General features: G+C 39.8%; 1 pseudogene; it reads right to left on the reverse strand.

Annotated features, from left to right (window-relative positions):
• Positions 1 to 226: 226 nt before the first annotated feature.
• On the reverse strand, positions 227 to 2,399 carry LOC131977826 (interferon-induced protein with tetratricopeptide repeats 1-like; annotated as a pseudogene).
• Between the last annotated feature and the right edge of the window lie 24,395 nt (positions 2,400 to 26,794).

The raw sequence follows: 26,794 nt of genomic DNA on the forward strand, positions 1-26,794 counted from the left end.
TCTATGGAATCACCATCTTTAGATTCACTTCCTAGGATAAAGTTAACCTCTAATTATTTACACTGAATAAGGTCAAACTATAGCGATCAGCAGCTCACTTTTCTGCAATTTGCACAAACCTTCCTTTGTATGTAATCCATGTGTGTGTTTACATTTTTGGGGGTGATACAATACCTACAATTTATTTCTGGATTTAGAATCAGTGCTGATAAAAACACTGTGGCTCCTACAGGTTTTGCAGAAACTCCTGTATTTCTCTACGCATTCTGCCACTATGCTTCTCCAGAACTTTGATGCTGTGGTCCCGATAGAGGGACGGTTGCGGTATCTCAGCCGCCTTCATGTGATATCACAGTGAACTTTGGTCTTCATGTCGATCAAAGTATAAATACTTTGCATAGTTGTTGTAAAGCATCTGTTTTTCTGCAGGTTTCAGGTCAGTTTCTAACAGTTCCTGGTAGATCTGCTCAGCTTTAGCCAGACTGTAACCTGACTTTGCGTATATGTTTGCGAGGTCTATTTTCATCTGAACTGAAGAATGAGGGTAAAGAGAAATCACCTCCTTGTGGAGAGTGATTGCTCTGTCTATCACACTTTGCTTTGGCTGACTGTCGCTGCAACAAACGACCTTCCATTTGTAGCAGAGTGCAGCTCATCTCTTCGGATAATTTCATCTGGATGTTTCTCTATAGCCTCCTCCATAAAATCAATAGCCTCATCAAGAGATACATAGTTTCTGTAAAGCTTAAGCAATGGGTTAATACCGTCGTAGCTGCTGACTGGATGTATCAAAACCTGTTGTGCTAACTCACGAGCTTCATCTTGAAGTTTATATCCTTTTATTGCAAGTTGCTCAAGGTAATAAACATTGCGGTTTAAGTTCTCTGGGTCCTTTCCCATGGCGAGAAAATGTTTCCCCAACGCCACAAAGCGGCTGCCTTTCCACTCCGCCATGTCCGGCTGCATCCTGATGGCTTTCTTGAAGTAATTTGCAGCCAGGTCTGGGTTCAACTCCGTCAGGGTCCAGCCTTTTTCAGCGTAGATCTCTGGATGGAGCTCGTCCTTGGATGGGGACGGGTATTTATTCATCAGGGCGTTGACCTTTGACAGGTAAGCCTCACTCTCTGCTTCGTCCCCCAGGTGGTGGTGCAGCCAAGCCAGGTTCCCGTAGTTCACCACCAACCAGGGACCCTCGTCTGCGTTTCTCAGCAGGCGGAAGGCCTCTGCAGCCTTGTTAAAGGAACTTTTTGCTTTATCAATGTTTTTCATCTTGTATTCAACAAACCCCCGCAGGTTGTAAATGTGACCCTGCCACCTGTTTCCCTCCTTGGTGCCAATGTCATTCAGCATGATCCGGAGACGGAGAAGTTTCATCCTGCTGGGGACCAGATCCCAGGTGAAGTGGCACTGCAGGGCCTTCAGTTTGGACATCAGTGTAGTTTGACTCTGAGCAGCACTGATGGAGAATAAAAGAAAAATGTATTAGTGGGATGTGTGACAGATTGGTCAAACAAATCCTGGACTAAAGAGATTTAAGAGAGAGAGAGTTTGTGTTGTTGTTTTATCTTACTTACATGTAAATTAACTTTTGTAAGTCACGTTCTGCTTCATAACTACATCACCTACATCCAACTGCATCATGAGCCCAACTGCCTTTGGGCGTAACAAGATCACTGGTACTGTCACAATGTGGCTTCAGGATCTGCCCTGGCATCAGCTATTCTGCCATTGACATGGTTGATAAACCAGTAGGTTGGTGTGACTTTACTTGTGACACTGCTGGTATGAATCATCTACTCTGTTTCTGATATTGGCAGTCAGGAAGGAATGAACCGGAACAGAGGTTACTTATGTAACCATGGTTCTGTGATTTCCTGGGTTGCTGCCAGTCAAGCCCGGTCACTCGTAGCAATTTTTCTGAGGGGCGAGAAGTTCTTAAGAGGCCGGCTGTTGACTGATGACTATCACTAAATTAAAATAAAATACGTTGATTTAGAATTTCTCCAATTTGTCCACCAGAATTATGTCTGTGGCAGTACGATGTAAAACCCTAAGAAAACATCTTATCAGGAGACAAGTAATTCTTAAATTGAAATACTGAAGAACAAATTTTAAGATTACTGTGGCACTGGCTGAAGGGGAAGAAGACAGAAACAAAAGAGGGAAAAAAAGTAGAGAAAGAAAGAAAGAAAGAAAGAAAGAAAGAAAGAAAGAAAGAAAGAAAGAAAGAGGAATATATTAATGGAGAATAAACAAGTTGATCGAGACATGAATTTATTTGTAGGATCTAAATAGTTAATATTTCAGACTCAAGGACTTAATAAGATATTAAATAACTCAGTGATACTCATTATTAATTCATACAGTGATTCAAATGTATAAGCAGCTTCTCACCTCATCGTTCAGCTGTTTTCTAAATATTAGACCAGTTGTTGCTCCTGATGCTCTGAGTTCGCTGGTGTGAAGTCACAGATCTGCAAATTATCTGATGTTGTTGAGCACCCAGCATTCACATTTATATGCAAACGCCTCTGGACATTTCCGTGGACTTTGGTCACATTAAGTCTTGTGTTGTGATTTTACTTCCTCTACCCGTGAATGGAAACCTGCAGCCTAATATTTAACAACCACAGTAAAGTCAAATATTGACTTCCGAGATGCCACATTACACCATCCAATCAAATAGTGATGTAATACCTACAGTTTTATCTGGATTAAGAATCAGTGCTGTTAAAAACACTTTTCGGATTCTTAGTACAACTGACGTCCTTCAGACTATCACTGCAGGGGAGTGGTTCACCTCCAAAGACCTCAGAGATGCTTATTTTCATGTTCCAATCCACCCAGAACACAGAAAGTTCCTACCTCTTGCCTTTCAAGGCCTCAGCTATCAGTTTTGCCAAGACTATGGGGCCCTCAGTGGAGAGGATGCCAGCAGGATATAGCACTGAATCTGTTTGATGGGCGAGACTCAGAAAGAAGGATTGCTTGTTGAGGTGTCGGATTATAGACTATGATTCCAATTAGAGAATCAGGGCACTTGGACAGAGAGATCTGAGTTGTCTTCTTTAATAAAGGTTGTTGGACTTTGACGTCATTGTACAACATATGTGTGTGTTTGTGTGTGTGTGTGTGTGTGTGTGTGTGTGTGTGTGTGTGTGTGCGCACACACGTGTAGTCTGAAATTATAAAGAAAATCAATAAAATGTATTAGAAAATATCCTCAGATTACTCAACAGTTAAATCAGAATAAAGGTTCATAAATAAACTGCCATATGATTTAAAGTCCCCCAGTAATATTCCTTACTTAAATATAAACTGCTACCTAAGCATAATACAACAACAGAAATGTAATACAAGTGGTGGAGGAAACTGTACAATTTCCAACACAACGTTAACAGAGGCAAAGCATGCTTAACAGCATTGGGGCCTCACATATCAAAGTAACCACAGAAAATAATTTGACAGTTCAAAGTCCTCAATAGCAATAAGCTTAGTCACAATCACAACAATAAACTGAGTTGCAATATTGGTGCTAGCAAATTAAATATTCATCATTAAGGACAGGCATCCAAACTTAGCTGCAGTGCTAGCAAGAGGCAGCGCTAACAACTACTGGGCCACAGGCTACCTTGCTTACTCAAACTCACACAAAATACTTCCATGTAACACAAACTGGAATAAATTATCAAAATATTCATGACTAAGAAGTAGAAATAACTTATATTTCCTCAAGAGCGCACACATGGTATGAGAAAAACACAGAAAGTCCATGCAGCTTCACACAGTCTGCTTACTAGCTGTTCTGCTGCTTGTCAGTGTCCTGACCTGTTCAGGCCGCGTTACTGCCTTTCACCTGCAGTGTTGGGCACGTTACTTTTAAATAGTAGTATTAGTTATAGTTACTTCTCCCCAAAAGTAACTGAGTTAGTAACTGAATTAATCCACTATAAAAGTAACTAGTTACCAGGGAAAGTAGCTATTGCGCTAAAAAAAACATTTTTTAAATAGGCTTATGTCTAAGAATTTGGATTTTTTTCTAAGCAGGTTTCACAAGCCAGTTGCATAGAATAGAACTGCATAGACAGGTACCAACACAGAACCTTTGATATTTATTGCACCTCAACAGACCACAACTGGAGGACATACTGTACTTCAAGTATTTTCTTCATCACAAAAATACACATTGTAACAATATGAGCTTTAGCTGCATGTCCTTCTTTGTTAGCAGAGCTCATGTTAGCCACACCTGGCCTGCTATCATCATCAACAGTGTCAACAACGGTGTTTTTAGCCACGCGTGTGCCGTTGAGAGATGCTTCATTAGATTAGAGTTGCTTACAACGGACATGGACAAACACTTCACCCTGGGACATAATGTACACTTAACATGTACATTCTTGCCTTTTACCTCAAGGAGATTAAAGTAGTGTCTGTACTTGAAAATGCCAACGTTCTCTCCAGACTCGCCATTGCTGCAGTTTACCTCTGCTACTTTGTATATGTCAGGCTACAGTGTGGTTTGTGTGTAAACTGAACACTGCCTCTGATTGGCTTACGAACTCTTACTCTACCTTAAACAATCATTATCACTTATACGGTTGTCTCGTCCCTCCCTCCTCCCTCACCAAAGAAAAAAGAAAACAGCTTTGCTGCTCCTGCGGCTGAGAGCCAAGGCGGATGACAACAGCGTCAGTGAGTAGCTTCAGTTTATAACGCGCCACATTTAATTATCGGTAACGGCGTTGTAACGAGGGAAATAGAAATTAATTCGATTTCCCGTTACTAAAAAAAATAATGACGTTAGTAACGCTGTTTATTTTAACGCCGTTATTACCATCACTGTTCACCAGTAGATGGCGTTTCACCTGTTGGGCTTTCTCACAGAAGCACTTTTTGCCCTTCCTCAAGGACAAGCATGTCCTGATTTAGAATTTCTCCAATTTGTCCACCAGGATTATGTCTGTGGCAGTGTTATGACCTTAGTTTGAGGTCTAGGAGTCACAGGAAGTAACATATTTGGTAAACATAAAACTATGACGAAAAATGGCTGCAGGGACTCTAAGTTTAACAATAATTAATAATATATATTTACAGGCAAAAGGAATAAACAGAGATAAACCAACTAAGTAGCACAGAAAAAGGAAGCAGCTAAATCTTCAGGATCTCCAAGGCCAAAATAAGAAACAAAAGTCAATCATTATCTGGGAAATAAGATTCAGCTAAACCTACCAAACAAAATAGAAAATGCTAAGCTCCCTAAATAAGCAGAAAACAGGTTAACAAAAATGGCAGAGAACCCCTACCAGGCTTCCAGACACTCTAAACAAACAAGTTGACTATATATGTAGCTGTGACACAAAAACACAGAGCAAGTTACAACACAAACTACATGCAGTTAACCAGAAAAGGTCAGTGGCAAGAGAGAGGGAAGATCACTGGATCTGGAGGTTGAAAACAGCTCCACTGACGAGCAGATCACACTCAGGTGTGAGTGAACCAGGTATGCAGGGGGCGTGGCAGGACCTGAAACAATGTCAAGGAAGGATCCTCAAACGGCTGAGTTTGAATGATACTACGTCATCGACATCCGCCGAAGGACTGTCCCAATGTCCAGGATGCTCCGGAGGACAGAGTCCTTCTTCTGCCCAAATTCCAAGCATGCATGTGTGTATCCTCCGTGTGCCCCGAGTACCCATAATGCCTTCTGCACACCGGTCTCTATGGAGATGTAAAAAATGGCGAGCGTAGAAACAAAGTATTTTCAGTTTACACTGAATGTTGTCACATAACTTACAAAACGTGTGTTCAAAGTCAAGCAAAAACATATACATAAACAAATGCCAGAATATTAAGCTAAAGATAATAAACGTCATCTTGATACATTGCCGGTTAAGTTAATTAATGCCGTCTCAGTCGCTAAAGGTATTGTTAATTAATTTATATGCGTCCGATGATGATGTAGTATGTGCAACTATGCCATTCAGAAAGTTATTATTATGTGTTTACAGGGACCGAAAGTCCGCTATTATCTGTTATTGTTATTTATAAATAACTGTTATTGTATTGTACTGTGAAATAAAAAACAAAAAATCACAGAACACATTTCCATGGTGAATTTTGCGCCGCTGCTTTTATGAAACTAAGTAGCGGCCAAATTCAGCCAGGATCAATGAAATATTCACGCTTAATCCACTTTGTGGCTTTTACTTGCTAAATCATGGAGATTCAACCTTAAAGCTTCTTCTTCCATTTCCACTAATATGTGTCAGAGTGCTGATGCCAAAGACACATCATGTTATGAACTGATTTTTAAATTTGCTGAATTTAAGCAGGATGTCTAATTACGCAATGACGCACAGCTGCACACTCTGAAGGCTGTCCCGTTTGTGCGTTATACCAGTGAAAGGAAGGACTCTTGCCTCGCCTCCGGAGGACCCGACTCCGAAGGAAGGAGCCTACCAAGGAAGGATCCTTGACTTTGGGATACAGCTACAGAGAGGAGAATGCACCTGTCCTCCAGAAAGAGGCTTAGAGACAGTCAACGGCCGTAACAGGCAGTGAGATGTAAAACCCTAAGAAATCAACGGATCAGGAGCCAGTTAATTGTTCGAAAAATCAGTGAGCTGCAGACACAAACACATAACTGCTATGGGGTCAGGTTTGAGTCCAGTAGGATGCATTTACCGCCATGCAGTGTACAAAGACAATGGTGCATCAGAAACATGTTTTTGTTTGTTTTTTATTTTCCTTTTCATTCCCGGCCATCCATGTCCATTATGTGGGAAGGTGTTCATGAAAGAGTTAGGTCTTTAGTCTCTTCTAAAAGATTGAGAGTGACCTAACAGTCAACTTAAATATTGACAGTATCGTGTTTTTTGAGCCAATGTTAATGTTGTTTTTTTCTATTGTACAGATTTTTTTTCTATTCTGCTGTCCGCAAAATGTGGGACAAAGTGGAAATGGATGGATGAATGAATGGGTGGATGGATGGAGCCTGCAGCAGTGTGGCTATAAGCTGTGAGGGAAGGAGCACTGCAGCTTTCCACTTTACAGGCTCAGACGACTCTGGCTCTGTTCACAGCTTCAACACTTATCTCCCCTGAGCAGGTGTGTGTGGTGTGGTGTGGTGTGAGTAAGCATGGATTTATCTGACTTGTTTTTCTCAACATGCAGATGGATGTTTGTGCATTTCCAAGTGTGGATTTGTGTCTGTGTGAATGTATGGGGGAATTTTATCTGTGCACTGTTTCTTCACATTTGAAAGTATGCACACATTTCTGTATAGATTATTTATTATATGTTTTCTGTAGCTGCATCTTTGTATGTGTGTGTGTGTGTTTGCGCGCACGTGCGCGCGCGTGTATGCATACAAGTTTAGATAGTAAAAAAAATAGTTTATGTAAGCATTTGAGTGTGAGTTTTATGAAGAACTTGATAAAAGCCGTGTTAGCGACCTGTCAATCAAAAGTAGCCACGCCCCAAATTATAACCTTCTTTACTATCTTTTTTTTTCTAAATGAGCCCATTATTTACACAGTTAACATCATATTGTATTGGAGAAGACTTGAAACTATAGCAATTGAGACCATAATGTTGCCACAAGATTTTTCTTCTGAGGTAAAAAAAAACGAGTGAGAAGTCGTCTCAGTTTGTATTGAGATAGATAGGGCTGGAGTCCTCTCTACATGTAAAACAGTGCATGTTTACAATTTACAGAGTGAATGAATAAATACTGAGCTAACGATTATGAGTGTATAAAAGCACTATTCATTGCAGTATTTACCTGAGGCAAACCTCAGAGAAACTTGTAATTCTGGTTGTTGATGTTTATCCCTGATTTTGGATCATATTCCTGCTGGAACATGTCTGGTTGGGAAGGTTTTGGTTTAGAAGTGGTATTGTGGTGATATTTAATGTAGAATTTGGCTAAACTCAGTTGCTCCATGGCTGCCAAGACTGAAGAGCAGATCAGGCAGAAAGACTAACCAATCAGATCAGACTGGGCTTTTTTTTTTGTTGGCTTTTTCGAAAGGGGCAGCCTTAAAAAACTGCAAAAAGCAGCGTTTCAGACACAGGGTCTATATATAGATGTATACAGGCATACAGTATGAGAAAAAAGTAACCTTTGACCATGAAAGTAATTATCTCAGGTTTAAAAACAATGTGTAGCCTGTGTTCTGCAATGGGGCTGAGTGCTTGGCAGCTGCCCAGGTTTGATTCCAAGCTGCAGCCCTTTTTCTGCTTTTCGTTGCATCTCTCTTCATCCTTTTTCCTGTCTGTCTTTGGCTGTATCTAATAAGGCAAAAAAAAAAAAAAAAGAATCTGTGTGTGATGCAAAATCCTCCAGTGTGAGAAAAATTTGGAACATTGCCGTACCACTACATTCACACAACCTTCATTACCATTTAACCAAAGTGTCTTATATAGTGTATATATGTCTATCTGTAGTAGGCCTATTTTATTTGATTTCTTTTTATTTAATTAATAATAAACATTTGGATGAACTGGCATCAAATTTACTAGGCATCTACTGCTGTACACGGTTGCATTTGCAGTGTGTGTGTGTGTGTGTGTGTGTGTGTCTTGGCTCTTTTAAGAGATGTGTTTTTGAAGGATATCAAAACTCAAAAGTCTCCCTCTTTCTTTTGCTTCCAAGCCCACTACATCACCATGGCAACCGGACCAATCAGCTTCACTGAATATGCCAGATAAGTCCAACTTGAAAGACCAAGAAAATCCCTCCTTACCTCTCCTCCCACATCCCTCCCTCCCTCCCACTGACTTCCATCTATTCCCCACCTTCTCATCCTCTTTCCTCCCTCTTCTCTCTACACGCAATGTCTTTCTTTATCTTTCCCTTCCATGTCATCCATGTGCACATCTTACCACTCTCTTTCTCTCATCATTCCCTGCATGGCTTTCCCTCCTCCTATCTCATTCCTTCTCATCCTCTTTTCCTCTTTCTCCTCATTTGTCTTACTTCCTTCTCCATGCATTCCTTTTCTCTCATCTTTTATTGCATTAAACATCTCTTGGGCTGCCCTTCTGCCCCTCTGCATGAAATTTCTCTTCCCTCTTCCTTTCTTCATTGGATTATAAAGACACACCCAAAACATTGTGCAAAAACATCTCTCCATGGCAGAGGCCCATAGAGAGATATGAGGACTGGCATGCTAGTGACACTCACCATCTGTCCCTGAGACATAGGGACCTGGAGGAGGGGGGTGTAAGGACAAGAGGAACAGGGCGGTCTTTATAGGAAGCGGCAAAGACCATCTCTCAATTTGTGCTTTACGCTTCAAGGGCAAAACTGCTGCTCTACTGAAAAAGTCACCTTATTCATCAACATACCTGTATATATGGAAAGTGATACAAACAAATTAAAGTTTGGTGGTGGTGGTTGCAGGCTTCCCAGCTGTAAGAGGGTATGTAATTCTAATTATTGGGTGCAGGTGATCAAAAATTTGCTTGTCATTTGGAAAATTAGGGTTTAATCACTCATCAATATGACATCAGCTCACGTTATTATCCTTAAAAGACCATACCAGTGGTTTTGCAGACAGCCTGGTAAATCCAAAGACACTTATTATTTTCCTGCATTTTAGATTATACTTCCCAATTAAGCCATCCACTAAAGCTGACCTTTTTTATCTTGTTACAAAATATGGTGATGTGCCAATGAAGCCTCATGAACCATTGTCTTTTGTATTCTGAGCCCACTAGATGGTGTTCTATGCTCAGCAAAGAACTGAAAACACAATTAATTACTTTTGCTTGAGCCTTTTTCTTTAAACCAAGAGCGCCATCTAGTGGTCTCAGAACATAGAGAAAATGCTTCATGAGGCTTCATAGGCACATCACAAAAATTACCCAGACTCTAACCCTAATAACAAATCATGTTTAAAGAAACTAGTTTCTAACACTTCATGGACTGTTTAATAGCCTGTCTAGCCTTTCTCTAACTGGGAATACTAACTAACACAAACAAATTTTTTCATTATTTTAAAACCGAATTTTTTTAAACTTGCCGATTTTTTTCTCATTCATATTAGTCTGGATGTTTAATAACACATTTCTGTGGTGTGGAAAACTCAGATCACATGTATATTTTTGGTTTACCTTGACTTGAAACACCTTCAAGTCCCATCTTAACCTAAGAAACACCAGAGGATGATTTTGGCATGACTTATGACCAACAAGGGACGTCCAAAATCTCCCCTGTTAGCTATGAGGTTCGCTGTTGGTGAATGTGTTACAATGTCAAAGTCCACTGTTGGAAAGGTTGGTAACTGCACACACACACACACACACACACACACACACACACACACACAGATTTATGCATGCACACATCAGGCGATAGTTGGTTCATTGATTCACTAGACAGTGTGTTATGTGGAGTGTGACCTTTCCAAGTGCTCCCACTGATGGAATGAAAGGTGCTGAAACACCCACAATGCAGTAGCTCCTCTCTGGAGAAATGTCAGTAATTAGAGCTCCGCGCCAGGAGAGGCTACAGGCCAAATCACTCCACAGAAACAGACACAAGTTGTGGAGACAATACGTCACCTGATGCTCCGATTCGACCCACTCAGAGTCTCGGCAGTGGCATCACAAATTCAAACATGTCTGAATAGCAGAAATCAATTAGACTTGGACAATAGGAGTGGCAATTTAAAATAAGGACCATAAAAGAAAAAGACAAAAAAAGTACATATTAAAAACATTAGTAGGAGGAACAACTCCAAAATAAGGTAAGGTCTGTGATCAGAAGCTTAATAGCAAAAGGGAAAAACGATTTGTTTTATGTAAGGGCACATTGTAGCGTCTGCCTGAAGACATCAGAGAGAGTTCGGTCAAAAGAAGGCTCATTTTGTTGTCTGATAATTTGTTTTGCTCTTCTCAGCCACCTGTTTCTCCCAAATTGTTCCCAAGTCCTTCTGCTGAACTCCAATAATGTTGAAGCACACTTCAACTATGCTACTACGACTGTTCTTGTTTTTCACAGAAAACCCATTAAACCAGCGGATGAAAGAACATTTAGTTACACAAGATCGTATCACAGACATCAAAGGAATGAAGCGTCCGCATTAAAATGAACCTTTTGTTGACCCTATTTGGCAAATTTAAATTGGGAGTCAAACACTACCATATTTGTAAGAGTCAACAATTTCAACATTTGTAGTATGAATGGTGCTTGCTCTTGGTGTGTCTTTATTCTGGCTGAAATCAATGACCAACTCTTTGGTCTTTGATACATTAAGATCCAAGAAAAATATCATCACACCATTATACAAAAGCAGGTGGGGCCATGGTCTGAGACTTGTCTCATGAGGGCAGTGTCTTTAGAGATTGTACGATATAACTGCCTTCCTGTGATGCTCTTCAGCTGTCTGCGTGTTAGGGTTGTCAAAAGTATCGATACTCAAAAAAGTATCGATACTAAAACGTTGTATCCGGATACGATACTCATTTTCAAAAGTGTCGTGTTATCATTAGCCATTAGCCGCAGCTAGCAATTAAAGGCTGACGTCACATTAATGATTATAAACAATGTAAATAAATAAATAAATCAGGCACGTAGTATGCCCATGTTACGTTTATTGACATAGTGTCAGTATACATAAGCATAGAGTTAATAAGATAAATATAAAGAGTTAATAAGTTTACATAAATGTTGTTGACTGAAAAGTGTTATTTTCTCTCTTGAAGTCCCAGAATGAAAAGAAAAGTCGACTTATCAAGCTTGCCTAATATTGTGCACACATACAACCTCAAAATATTGTTCAAATTGTTATTGTTTATTGTATTTATTTATTTTTTGCACTACCTCAGACCTGAAGCTTGTTATCATAGTTGCAGTTTCTTTTTGCATAACCGTTTTTATTATAAATACTTATTACTACTTAATTTTTACATGTTGCATTTTTCTTGTTAATAATTTTAGGGTCTTTGTTTTTATCCTTGTGGTATCGAAAATGGTATCGAGTATCGAATATTTTCCAGAATATCGGTATCGAGTTGAAAATTTTAGTATTGTGACAACCCTACTGCGTGTGTAGAGAAGAGATGACAGGACACAACTTCGAGGTGAGCCGGTACTTGACAGCCTGGAGCTGGACATGCGTCCATTTACCAACACTTGCTGGATTGTGTTCGTAAGAAAGTTTAAAAGCAACACCAAAAACATATCAGATCATTTGAAATAGGATGCAAGGTGGTCAATCAGAATGTGAGGCTGCATCTTGATAAAGTTCCCAACAGAACTTAACTTTGAAATAAACTTAATAACTATAGCCAAAAGGATCGTATCAATAATAGGTTGAATTATTTGCATAGAAGAGGTGATTTGTATTTAATCTTGTGCTGCATGAAATAGACAGCATTTATATTCTAATAGCATTTATTCAGAACGCAAGCAAAGCAAAATAAAACACAATATCTAATCCAAGCATTGACTTTATACAGCTGTAAATGTGTGTGTGTGTGTGTGTGTGTGTGTGTGTGTGTGAGAGAGAGAGAGAGAGCCAGAGCGTGTATTGCAGTGTGTGTTTTTGTGTTTTCTTTTAGGGGCTTTACTTATCTTATCAGCACTGAAACGTCCAGACTTTCACTTGGATTTAAAATGAAAGTGTGATTCAGTTCAGTTTTTCTCTCTCTGAATACAGAATAAGGCACTAAAATCTTACACACCAAGACATTTCCTTCCCAATTAGCTAAATGCATTTTGTTTGACTGGTACCATCTCCCAACCTTTGCCTCTACACCCCTCTCTCTGGTTTTGATCATTTCTATACCCCACTGGGGATAAAAACAGATGACCAGACACCCAGGAATGCTAACAGATGTGGACCCAGGCAATCTGATACTGACCAGCCTGTTCTCCCCTCAAAAACCTCAGTATAGGTTGTATGTTCAGGCAGTGAAAAAATGAGCTATATTTATGTATTTCACCGTCTGTAATGGGTCTGCTGCTATCTTGCTGACATAGTAGTGATTGACAGCCAAGCAGAGTTAAAAAGGCGGATTCTGGCATTCGGTTGGATGCTGGGGTGGAGGATTAGTTGAACAAAGACTTTTACCGACTTAACTTACATTGTTACTTAAGTTACATTGTTCATGTATGTTACATGAATCACGTTTTTCAACATAACTTACGTTTTCGTTTACGTTACTTGCGGTAGTCACATGACCCTTGTAACTACTTCACTTCCGGCATTTACGCACATTTATTTACTGTTTAAAATGTCTTTTACCTGTAATTATAATCAAATTACTTAACCAATATTTAGGAAATGTTGAAGGAATTTGGAGTTCTTTTCATAGAAGAGGTTGGAATCTCTCATTCATGTACAGTAATAAAAGTACAGCATTTATATTCCAAAAAGCATTTATTCACAAGGGAAGCAAAGTTTTATGTGTGTGTGTGTGTGTGTGTGTGTGTGTGTCTTTTTTTTTATTTGGTAGTTTTTGCAAACAAAAACATGTCCTGGACTTTTCTTCCGAGCAAACACATAAAAAAAAATAATTTATAATATCTCACTCTGGGAAAAACAGCATCCAGGAATATTTCCAAATGTTTTAAACTGTTCTTTTAATCATCATCATCAAGCAAAGTGATTCTGCTTGTTGATAATCACAGAACTCCCTGGGGGTCCCAGAGTCAAGTAAATTAGGAGCCCGGCACAGTAAACTGGGGATGGGACACTTCACGCTTGTCTGTCAGCTCGGAAGCCAACTCATGTAAATCTATCGAGGGTTGAATTTTGAGATGGTCAACTTTTAACGAGGTCTTTCTGTTCTCTCTCTTACTCTCTCGAGCTTCTATGCAACGTCACACAATCAAGTATTTTCACAAGGGAAGCAGCCACATTTATTTATCTTTAAATAACCTGTTTATTCCCCCTGAGTTTTCTTGTTCTCCTCTGAGGATGCCGGGAGGTTGTCAGCGTGCAGGGGGCAACCCACGGTCCCTTTCATCTCTGCCTTTCATTTATTATTCAGTCCCAACAGTAAGTCTGAAGCGAGCTCCTCGTCCTCACCTCATCCTTATCAGGCCTGCTTCCAATAATTATAGTCCTTGTTATTACTGCTCTGCTTTCTTTACTCCACCTACACACACATACACACATTTTGAATTATTTTTTATTCATAAATCCAGTGTTCTCAAAAAGGAAGAAAATGGGAGTGGTGCATTCACTGTTGGTTTGTTGTTGGTTTGGATGTTGTTCTTTTATTAAAAATTACACTTGGCTCATTCTGTTATGATGGATTGAAAGCTTCACTGATTACATGCTTATGCATCACAGAGCGTATACAAGGAAGCAAGGAGAAAGATCCAAATATCGACAACCAGGTCAATGGGAACAGGTAAAATGGTGAGACATAGGCTTACAAGCAAAGGCAGCAAGTCCAGACACAAGTAGCCAAGAATCCACAGGTAAACAGGAAGGGAGATGGTAAAAGCTGAAGGCACAGAGTCAGATTCAGGCTCAGGTAGAAGAGACTTTAAAGCAACATGGATGATCTGGCAATTGACTGGGGAAAGAGGTCTAAGGGCGCTTTCACAATACAAAGTTTAGTACGTTTTACTTGAACTCTGGTGTGGTTAAATCCTTGTTACGGTTCGTTTGGTTGCTTGGTGTAGACCAAAATAACTGGTCCGAGACGACTTGCAGAGAGGGTCTAGGTCCGTTTCCAAACAGACCATAGTGTGGTTCTATTGTACTGTGAACTTAATCTGAGCAGCATCCAACCCACACAGTGGATTGTGGGCGACCTGCGCAGGCATTTCGTGAGACGTACACAGATAATAGGATAAAGATGATCGTGTCATTTAGTTTCACTCTGTAGGCTACCACTGAGCTAAAGGTAATTAGTCATTGCAGAATTGTCAACCTGTTGCTCAAAATAACTTAATATTTACCTTCCTGGTAGAAGCAGATCGTGGTTGGAGCATCAAGGCCTTCTGATTATACAGCTGTCTGATTGCAGAACATCGTTTGTGGAAATAATGGATCAACACATTGTTGACGACCCGGAGCCTCAACAGGAGCTCGTTTATGAGCGTTTCTCTCCACATAAGTTTGGTCAGAACACCAGAGAAGATATAATTAAAGGTACTCGGTTTGCATTGGTTCCATTTTGCTTTGTTTAAATTTTTCACTGCCAACTTTTCACCCAATAAGAAATAATAGTGTGAGTAAATTTCCAGCCCTCAGGTCGATTTCACAACCCCAGTCTGTTTGATTCATCCGAATCAGAGTGAAATTGATACTTTCGATTTGTTTTGTATTTATTCTGGTTTGCTTTTACAGTGCAGAAATGTAAGCGGACCAAATAAAACAAAAAAGACTTGAAGAGGGGCATGTCAAAGGTGGAGGGCTTGAAAACTTCTCGCACTATTATTTCTTATTGGTTGAAAAGTTGGCGGTGAAAAATGTAAACAAAGCAACGTGGAACCGAGTGCAAACGGGCCGTAATCTGCTCTGGTGTTCAGATCAACAATAACGCTTGAACTGCAAAACTAACATGTTACATTAATGGTTCAACAACAAAAATAATGCTTTCATAACCTCCAGACTGGACTATTGCAACAGCATTCTCTACATTCCCTCCACCAACCTTCAAAAACTACAATATGTCCAAAACTCAGCTGCCCGATCACTCACACATCATGGCCATCCTTCAGCACCTTCACTGGCTCGATATCAAGCACAAATCCAATTCAACATCCCACTCATCACCTACAAAGCCCTCAGTAACCTTAGAGACCTCCTCCACCATCACTCCCCCACCCGCAACTTTGATGCCAACTTTCTGACCCCATCACCAGGACCAAGCCTTTTCCATTGCTGCCCCAACTCGACTTCAAAAATCAACTCAAAACCTTTTCAAGACAGCTGACAAGACCTGACTCCAGCAGCCAAACCTGAACTCATAAACTCTCTGGTTTTGTTTTCTGTATTTTGTATTCGTTTCAATGTGTTATGTTAAGCTACTTTGAGTACCTTTAAAAGCATTATATAAATAACATTTATTATTATTATTAATATTATTAAGTTACTGTATTTCTTCAATTTAAAGCTGGGCCCCTATTAATGGCCGGCCTCATTTAGTAACCGGGTGTAAAAACAGTTTTTAGTAAATAAAAGCCGGTCTCTTTTATAAGCCGGGTGTCTTACCGGTGTTAGGTCAAAGTCTGTTCCCCCGTCGATATGTGTCCCCCTTACCTTAACCTGCACCAACCTGACCCCTGACCCCAACCAGTCCTCCTTTAAGTTGCTTAACATGAGCCCAAGTTTACCTTAACCCCAAACAGTTCTCTCTACAAAGCCTAACCTTAAACTTAAATCCTAACTCCAACCGCGGAGGTGATGCTACGGAGAACACCATTCAGGAAACATCATTTGACGGGTAACAGATTTCAACACAACAACTGTATTTTGAAGTTTGGCCACACGAGTTAGTACTGTAGGTAAATATGGTTGTTTCCCCCGCTGTCCTAGTCATTCTCTGTGAAGTCGAGCCATTTACGCACGTTCTTCTGGGCTTTTTAGTAGTTTAGACATTTTAAATCCTGCTTAAAATGAACATTCAGCGTGCTGTTCATTGTTTGTTTACATCCGAGTACTTCCAATATGGCTGACATCCAGGTAACTGGCTACAATGAGCTGTGTAAAACACTTTAAAAAGTGCCGGTCAGAGCTGCTCTGATTTTATTTTTTTAACCCATTTAAGCCGGGAAAGCATTACTGCATTTCATAAAACTGGGAGCGCTGATGCGTTATTCTACCATTAAGGCTGGGACAGCGGATACGTCGTTTTGTAGTATTTGTAGTTTTTTCCACCTATTTTCGGTCTCTTGGCCAATGAAATGCTTCAGAATATATGCGGGAGTGTAGCAATGCAACATCGGACTTTTCCAGAACTTTGAAATCATGGTGGAAGACGAGTATAGCGGAGGGAGCTCAGAAGTAAGTGACGGAAGCGATCTTGATGATCACTAACAAAGCTCTCAAATACTTTTTGACTTTAATTTCTATCTGCTACAGAGGCTGAAAAATCGTCTGTTGAATTTCCAGAAAAACTTCAGGTTTTAGGGGGTTCTTTCAAAATCGCCCATAGGTTTTCCAGGCATTTTTTCCAGGCGTTTTAGGCCTAAATGGGTTAATAAAAGCCTCCTTCAAATAATAGCCTGCCCGAATTATTAGCCGGGTCCCAAACTGATTTTTTATTAATAGAAGCCCTGGCTACTATTTGAGGAAATACGATAGTTGAGTTACTTTGTCACATAAAAAAAAGCCCAAAAGTGAAGGAATGTTTCTCATGTGTCTGTGTGTGCATGTGTGTGAGGGGGAAAAAAAGGCAGAGAGAGGCAGCGCATCTAAGTATTACTAACACTGCAGGAACCCTGCAGAAATAGCAATTTACTCCCAGTAGGAGCTGCTGACGCGGCCTGCAGTGTATGATTTTCAGCTGATTGCGAGTCACTGAGCTCTCTTCTCCTACATTGGCCTTTTGTTGTCGAGGAGCTGCAGCATACCTGTGTCCCTGCTCCTCTCTCTGTAGCAGCCATTGATTTTCCCCTTTTCCCAGTCACCGTGCTTTCCCTCAAATCAATGCCCCCGAATTGCTTTTTTACCACCAAAATGTCAAGTGGTAACCAATGGAGTGTGAAGGGCAGAAACTGTTTCAGGGAACCTTTCCAGTACAGGTTTGGCTTTCCTTGAGGAGGCTTTTTGAGGAGAACTTAGATGTTGTATGCTGACAGGAGAGAGGTCGTTGCAGCTGGAACTCTCAGAATATACTGTCTGAGCACAGCCTGTTACCAGTATCCTATCACATGAGATGATTTCTGTTGGCTCTATGTGATCGTCTGGCCTTTTCCCCATTCCAACTCATGTAACCACTGAATAACTTCACATATTTTGGTACGCTGATTGGCTGAAGGAGTTTGTCTGTAGAGATGTAAAGAAATCCCCAGAGGCCACGATACAATTTTATCCTGATACTTGAGTCATGATATGATATTATTGCGATTTTAAGCATTGCGATACAATATATTGCAGTGAAACTGTTAAACTGAATTTGTGTCCACAAAATTAAATTCTATCAAGAATTTTGTCAAATATGAGAAAATTCTCAGTTCTGAATTGGGAGGCTGCCAGGTATGAAGAGGAGACCTGTGGGAACCCAGAGAGCCTATTTTCATTGAGATATCATGACGTCAGAGGTCACATGACCACTGTAACAAAAAAAAAATCAGCCTAATTTTGCAGAGTTATTTCAACAAATTCCCAACACGATATCCTGATGTACATGGTGCCTATAGATTCCTTAGAATCTTAGATACATATATATCGTATGATCATATGATAGTTTCTCCATTATATTCCTAAAAGTGAGCCTGCTAAAGTAATTTATATATATATTAGGGCCGGGACTCGATTAAAAAAATGCATCTAATTAATTAGAGGCTTTGTAATTAATTCATCGAAAGTAATCGTATTTTGATTGCATATAAATATTTGACCTGAGAACAGTGAGAAGTATTTTTCTTCATATGGATTTTTAGTATACCGTTGAATACCACATTAGCGTCCACACAAGCTGCTATATGGTTTGCATTGAGGTGATACTTGAGGCTCGATGTGCAGCGGTGATATGCAAATTCCTTGTTGCATAGCAACACAACCATGCTCTTATCGACGCTTCCATCCGTTGGTTTTTTGTAACTAAATGTCCCATCATCCACGGGGCTAACGAAAGCGTCTCATCAGCTTCGTCCTTCATGTTCACTGTGGTTTGTTGTTGTCTCAACTCATCAACGCTAGTTGGTGCTCCAGTATAATCGGTCCGCCTGAAACTCATCCAGTGAGAAACGTTCCGCGGTGCAAAAATAAGTGTGATTAAAATTCGTCAATTTTTTTAACGCGATAATTTTTGTGTAATTAATTAATCTTAATTAACACGTTAAAGTCCCGGCCCTAATATATATATAATTAGTAATTACTATATCAATATTTAGTAAAGTTTGAAGGAATTTGGAGTTCTTTTCATAGAAGAAGTTGGAATATCTCATACATGTAAAGCAATAAAAGTACAGCATGTGTATTCCAAAAAGCATTGATTCACAAGAAAAGCAAAGTTAACAAAACACATGTCTAATCTAAGCATTTACAGGTGTGTGTGTGTGTGTGTGTGTGTGTGTGTGTGTGTGTGTGTGTTCTCAACATGGCTAACAGCAAAAGGAGGCTAAAAAAAAGATATTGTGTTGTGTTATGTATATCAAGCGGTTTAGCTTGGGGTTTTTCTCAGTATTCTTATAAACGTACATTCCCATACACTCTCTTTCTGTGTCACACACACCATAATGTGTCGGGAAGTTGTCGGAATAACACTGCAAAGTTCGGCTTTTTTTATGTTTCATTCAAAAAAATTCAGAGCAGTGAGGCTTAACGTTTAGGAAAGTTTGATAAGATGCTGCAGTTGTTGTCGTCCATACATGTTTGATATCAGTTCAGTTCAGTTTGACTGAATACTGTGAGTGAGATGAATAGACTGACAATTTTCTCTTATTTGACAAAACAATTCTTGAATTCTTGTGGTCACAAAATGCAGTTAAACAGTTAAAATTGCATCGTATTGTGTGGCAGAATGAGTTAGCAAATTTCATGCACTTGCCAATTAGATTATGATACATATATCAATACTTGTATATAAATGAGATTTTGGCATGGTAAGTGTGATGATTGTCATTTGTTTTCTTGTAATTATTATGTTATTAAAGAGGTGACTTTGATCTTGTGGTGGTACTGGATGAAATGTGAAATGTCTACAGTAAACATTGTAGTCTGAATGCTATCAGGCAGACCTGAAGGGAGTTTGTATTTGATAAGAAACTGCTACAAATATGAAATACAACAGCAATTTCAGCCTGCTTATCTGGCGTGACTTCAGGATGCCACAATGGTCAGTCACTCTGTCTGTTTTCCCAGCTTATCCTCTCCCTGTTTTCTCTCCTCTTTGGTTTATTTGCCTCTCCCATATCGTCCCAGTATCCCTCTCTAGTTCTGGCACAACACTGACAACACTGAATACCGTGAACACTGGTAACACTGACTCCTGTGGCAAGATAATTGTGACTACAAGGTTAGTACTATGACTTACCACCTTGTTATAAGGCTTGAAACTGAAAAGGCTTGAAAGGCTTGAAAACTGAATTCAGAATAAGGGGTGTTTCTTTCTGTTCCTCTCATTCTGCAGAGAATGGTAGCCAATGCTACCAGACGTAAGGAAGAATTCTATACAGGCCCTAAAGTTAGACCCCAACCTACTTCAAATGACACTGTCAAATTTGGGACATAACGTTAGCCCCAAAAGCCTGGAGCTGCATTTTGAATTTTTTTTCCTCTGTTGTAGCTTAGGCTAGTGTAAAAGCATATTGGTTACACTCACTCACTCAATATGTGTCTCTTCCACTCTTTCCACTGGATATTGCATATTTAGTTGCAGCAAGTGATTAAAAAAAGTGGAAGCAATGATTGGCACATTCAGAGAGAGGAAGAGCAGAATTTTTACATTTGGGAATAACTGAACCTGGCCCTAGCCAGAGATACGTTGCTAAGACCCGTCAGATTTGGTTGGGTAAAAAAGGCTCCAAGGGACTATTTATTGGCTGGGAACAGTAACTTGCTGAATTTTCCTCTGGTTGCCTAGCAACTGCTCAGAGCCAAGTAATTGTGACATACACCCCCATAAAACAGCATTTTGTTGTTTCTACACTTCTGTTTTCTTATGGATTGAACTAACTTTACAGATTTTAGAGAGCTTGAGAGGTGCTGGTAGATACTGGACGGCTGTTGGCTGTGGCTCAGCCAGTAGGACGGGTCCTCCTCTATACAGAGCTTAACCCCTTACCATTCTGCACCCTTTTATAGAGTATTGGGGTTGGGGAACAGTGGATTTTTAGGAGGAGATAGCAGGTCAGCAGTCAATAGAAGTTGTACATCATCTGAAACATGGGAACCTGATGATTAATTTGAATGTTTAGGGGCCTCATAATGCAAGAAATATTGAAATACAGTTAGTGAAAAAAACACATTTGTGCTGAATAAGAATAAAAGTTTTTGGCCAAACGTTCAAGGGATTAGTATACTAGGTGGGAACCCATAGAACCCATTTTCATTTAGATATAAGGTCCAAGGTCAAGGAACACCTTTTGAAATGGCCATGTCAGTATTTAAAGTTATAGCCTAAAACTGAGCCCACTAGAGCCTCTAAAAGAAAACGTTGTCAAAGAGTCAGTGGGCCGTCAGTTCGCTAAGGGGTTAACCTAATGCCACACAAACAATTATAATATTTAATGTATGTATAACTGAGAACAATGACTTTTTAACAAAGTGCATCACACTGTTTATATTGGCTCACTGTGCAAGTTCACCAAGCCAATCAATGTTCAGTGATTTAGTGAACTAGCTTACTTGGTTGCTACTTGCATCTTGCTTTCTTGCCTCACAGCAAGAGGGTCGCCAGCTCAACTCCGACCTGCGGCTCTTCTGTGTAGAGTCCAAAATTGCCCGTAGGTGTGAATGAGAGCGTGACTGCCTGTCTGCCACTCGCCCAATGTCAGCCAATGGGATTGGCTGCAGCCCCCTGCGACCATTAAGTGGTTGAGGATAATGAATGAATGAATGAATGAATGTCTACTTGCATCATTTGTACAACTTGCCACATTCCCACTGTTTGATCTCGACTTGCTTGAACCATTTGTTTTTGGTTATACACTGATAAAAGTTGTGAATAGTACCTGGTACCTTTTAAACATCATGTCACAGTAGTTTCATGCACTGAAAAACCAGATCAAGAAAAGTACCTGGTACCAAAAGCAAGTCAAGTTGAGTCAATTCAAGCCAAACCATACCATCAAAATTTAGCAATTGACTCCGATTTTCATTATTGTCCGTAAACCATATTATATTCCACTTACATGGAGCAAAATAGATGGTGACACAACTGGTAAGTTATGACAGCTTCCTTTGTCTCCAGCTGTCAGTTTCGTCAAAGGGCAACACTATCCAAACAGTAATATAAGGTCTTAATCAATGCTGAACATTTCAAGGGTTTAGTTCCTGTTAATCTGTACTTTTTTTTTTTTTTTTTTAAGTTTTTTAAAAATTGTAAAAAAATAAAATAAAATAAAAAAGGCAAATCTAGGAGAAAAAAGTAGGAGATTTATTTGGGAAAAAAAGTCTGAAAAAATATTCTAGAGAAGTGAGATGAATTGAAAGACTCACCAACATCAAAGACCACAGCTTCTCTCAGAGAGTTTATAACCTGAACCATCCTTTTAATTACATGTTCTAGTTAAATATCAAAGTGAACCATGTTAATTTCCGAATCCTATCCTCTGTCTCTGTTTGTAACGTCGATTTTCTCTCCTTTTTCCTGTCTCACAAGCTTCCAATCTGCCTTTCTGCCAATGTGTGTGTAAATTAATTCTATATGACTTGATCATTCAAGCAGAATTTGCCCTGAAGGCCATAGTTTAGGTGAAGCTCTTCTCCTTGCTGCTACCTTTTAAGTGCTTTAATTAAAACAGTGGAAATATCAGCCCAGTTTCCCTCTACAGAGATGCCCGGCGGGAATCAAAAGCTGTCAGCCAATCACACATCCTGCTCCAACATTGGATCAATTACATTATGCTGAAAGTACTAATTACCACCAGCATGGGAATAATTAGCCAATTAACTCAACACAGTGTCAGAACCCCATGACGCCTTCAAGCTGAGAGGAAAACAATTCCTCATTGGCCTCCAAGCTGAGACATTACCTGAACGCAGCAGGTCACTGGATAAAGCCTGAGCAGGGATCACGCCATGTTTACTGAGCTTAACTAGAGAACTGAATCGTGCAAATAATGCTATAGGCTGAGACCTGACATCTGTGTTCGGCCAGGGTTTCTGATTGGGGTTTCCAGTCACAGTCTTTGTGGTGGTGACGTCAACACATTTGGAGATGTAGCTGAGGACAACAGTTTCCTCTAGAACAGGGATGGGCAACTTAAATGCTGGAGGGGCCTCAATTTTTCATGGACACTACCACAGGGCCACATATAGGACCATGCACTTAACCAGATATGATGAAACTGCAATTTTAAATATGTTTACAGTGCAGTAACTTCACATATTTCATGCTGAAATGCATGTATAACAGTGTAAATAGGAATACAAAAAGTTTGAAGCAAATAAAAAATAACCACTTACTGTGATTTTTTTTTTTTCAGTGCAAGAACAGCAGACCAACATTAATTGCAAGTAATTTTGTGCATTTTTACACTGCACTTTTAAGATTTCATGCTCAAATGCATGTAGTTGTACTGAGGGCCACTTCAAGTGAGGGTGCGGGCCATATGCGGCTCCCGGGCCTCCAGTTGCCCATCCCTGCTCTAGATCCACCTCCCTATAGCCGCCTCTCTGAAGATCTGCCAGTCTGTGCACTGAGAACATCCTGCAGTACAGAGACAGTTGTCTGTGTTGGTTTTGTTATAATTAGGTAATTATAATGAGACAGAGAGCTCATATAGCCAATGCATAGTTTGTGTTCCCACAGAAGCAAGATGTGGCAATTGACCTAGCCACATCAGCTGTTGACTTGTCCACATCATTGGTAACTGGCCAATAGAACTCGGATTGCATGTAAGTCCAACTCCTGTACGCGAGAAATCACAGAAATCGGGGCTCACTCTGACCAAAATCCTGCGAGAACGATTTTAATCTGAGTCCAGATCTGCTTAATTTTACATGTGACTTAAATAAAAGGCTTGCATTGAGAACTTACTTTTCCTCCGGTTGTATTTACTCTTGGGCTTAGAATCAATTAACCATGACCTTAACAGTTTAATCCTTTTCAGCAGGGGACAGAAGACAGGGACCAACAAGATGGAGATGTGGTCGGAGAGGCCGAGGTGTGGGCGGGGGAGAGCTTCGTATGCACCTTTGTGTAAATGCACACCAGTGTGTTATGTTATGGTGACATGCTGGTGGAATTTGGGCAGAATGTCCATCAAATTTACATGGTTAAAGTCCCCGGCTACCATCTGGGTGCTTGTTTTGGAGCTGGCAGATGTCAGCAGCACACACACACACACAGACACTTTCCTGCTTTGCACATATAGCGTACTGTAATTTTTTTATCCTGTGTAAATTAACTTCATTGGGTATTTTTATTCTGTTTTTAGGACTACTTCATCAAATCAAATCAATTTTATTTATATAGCCCAAAATCACAAATCACAGATTTGCCTCAAAGGGCTTCACAGACTGTACATGGTACGACATCCTCTGTCCTTAGACCCTCATGTATGTCTATTGTCCGAGTTTGCGTTTTGCACTGTTTGTTGTTGTATTTGAGCCACGTCCAAGATGATTTTCTGTCATGACAAAGTTTTCTGATTTCTGTGATATATAGCGTTAGCCCACTAGCCCGTATCAATCACATTGCAGTTAAACAAATCAAATAAATGAATGATACACATTTTAGTTGGTCTATCTCAAAGGCACCGAGTTGGTCTTGGTCTTGCTCGTCTGCTAACGTTAGCACGCTAAGATCTTTATAACGTGAAATTACGATTATCTTGAAATAACTTGATAATATCACAAGCGTGTCCAGACGTGTGCATCACTTTGAATGGTCCTCTGGAAACACTTCTGTCGTGTTGTGGTTTATTTGCTGCGCGTTTTCTAAATGCTGTGCTTGTCTTGTCAAATTGATGAAGATTTTTCCTCAATTTGCGTGTGTTTTCTTAAGTTGCAGCGCTGTGAGCTCTCAGGGCCACCGTACAAAAGCCCTCCAAAAAACATCTCCCAGGGTGACCAAGGCCCTTCCACCGTGGAAAACAGAAAACACCATCCAAGTAGCATTACAACCTGTCCTGCTTACACAACCACGTTTTAATCAACTTGTCTCAGAGTACAAGTACAGTCCAGAATAAAGCACTGCAGAGTCTCAAACAGTCTGGCAATGAGTGTGTGTGAGGCAGGAGTTTATATAGTGGCTTGATTGGTAATCTGAAGCAGCTGAGTGAACAGGTGAGTGGAGTCGGGCTGATGAGGTGGGAGGGGCTGGCAGGTAGAGTGGAAAAGTACTGAAAGACCGAGGCTGAGCAGGAGGGTGCAGAGTGGAACTCTAACAACAAATCAACCATCATTATGCATATTTTTTGCTCCTAGAAAATCATACTTTAAAAATCCATTAAAATAAGAATAATAGATTGTCTAGAGAGAGAGAGAGAGAGAGAGAGAGCGCTTTGCAGAAAATGTCATGACAATTCATGAGAGATCCTGAGAACATAAGACCAATGCCTCATACTGTATTTGTCTCTGTTATTTAGTGCTCCACTGCCCTCTACTGGATGGAGCAGGTGCAGACAACAATACAAAACCGAAATCAAACTAGAACATAAAAATACAGAGGGGTGGCATTTAAAAAAACAAACAAATAAACAAAAAACAAGTTTACTGTTTTACCACAAGGTTTAGGACAGCTCTAGTGCTGCTTGTTTTAGATGACCCAGATCTCTGGAGATCCCAGTTGAGGGATCAGTATCTGATGTTTAGATGGTGGTGGTGAAACGCGATGACTAACAGGTTGATCCACTGTTACTGATTTTCAGTAGGTTTTCAGCCAGGTTGAGATCTGGTGACAGTGAAGGTCCGTATGCTGCACATCACTCAAGTAAAATAATTATTTGATATATATATATATATATATATATATATATATATATATTAAACAGACAATAGAAAATAATATATATGTGTATATATATATATATATATATATAAACCTGAGAATATATTTAGAAACCTTACAATTAAAACCTTCTATATATATTCTCAGGTTTTCAAACTTTCATTCAATATCCATAATAATTTCCTGAACAGCATGCCATGATATGTATAAATACATTTCAACCTAGACCTGGAACCTGTCAAATAATGATTACAGATACAGAATTGCTTTTGTACTTAAATTTTTCTTTTTATCAGACTGATAACCGTTTTTCTGTGCCTGTTTGGTCACATATTTAAATTTCTCAAACTTCTCTTTCTCTTGTGATTCAGCCGAGCTCTGTCTGGTCTCGCCATGAGATCAGGACTCCAGATGTGCTCTTATGATAAAAGAAACAATAACAACCTGCTGTTCTGTACTTTTTTTTTTTTTTTAACTCTGTGTTGTTTTGTCCCAACATCTGCACTGCAGACTGAGAAGCTGCCTTTTGGCGACTGGTTAAGAACCTCTGCTTTCATTTTGCATTTCCCTTTTTGTTGTTTGTTATATTACAACAAACCCCCAAATTATTGTAACATGTTTGAATGCCAATTAAGACAGTTTAAGGCATTTATCTAAATACGTATATGTCATGTGAGACAAAATCTGCCAAAAAACATTAAGAGTCCCACATGATGAACACAGTATGTTCCATGCTTCAGCACATCAGTCACATGTTGGCAGGGAAATGTGTAGATTTACATTTTGGCCAGACAATAGGAAGTAAAGATAAGAAAAGGGATTCTGGGCCAAAACAAAAGGAAAAAGAAAGCCTTGAGATTTCAAAACAATCTTCTATAAGAGCCCTGGCTCCTTGCAGACCTCTTTTGGATTTCCTGTTAATTTATCTTGCAATAAAAGCAATACTAAACTATCTATAATTGTGTTTAGACACTGACAGGACTTGGTTTTGGTGAAGGAAAGAGCACTGGGATGGCTGAGGCGTAAGTGGAAGGTC

This window comes from Centropristis striata, chromosome 9, assembly GCF_030273125.1.
Source record: "Centropristis striata isolate RG_2023a ecotype Rhode Island chromosome 9, C.striata_1.0, whole genome shotgun sequence".
NCBI lineage: Eukaryota > Metazoa > Chordata > Actinopteri > Perciformes > Serranidae > Centropristis > Centropristis striata.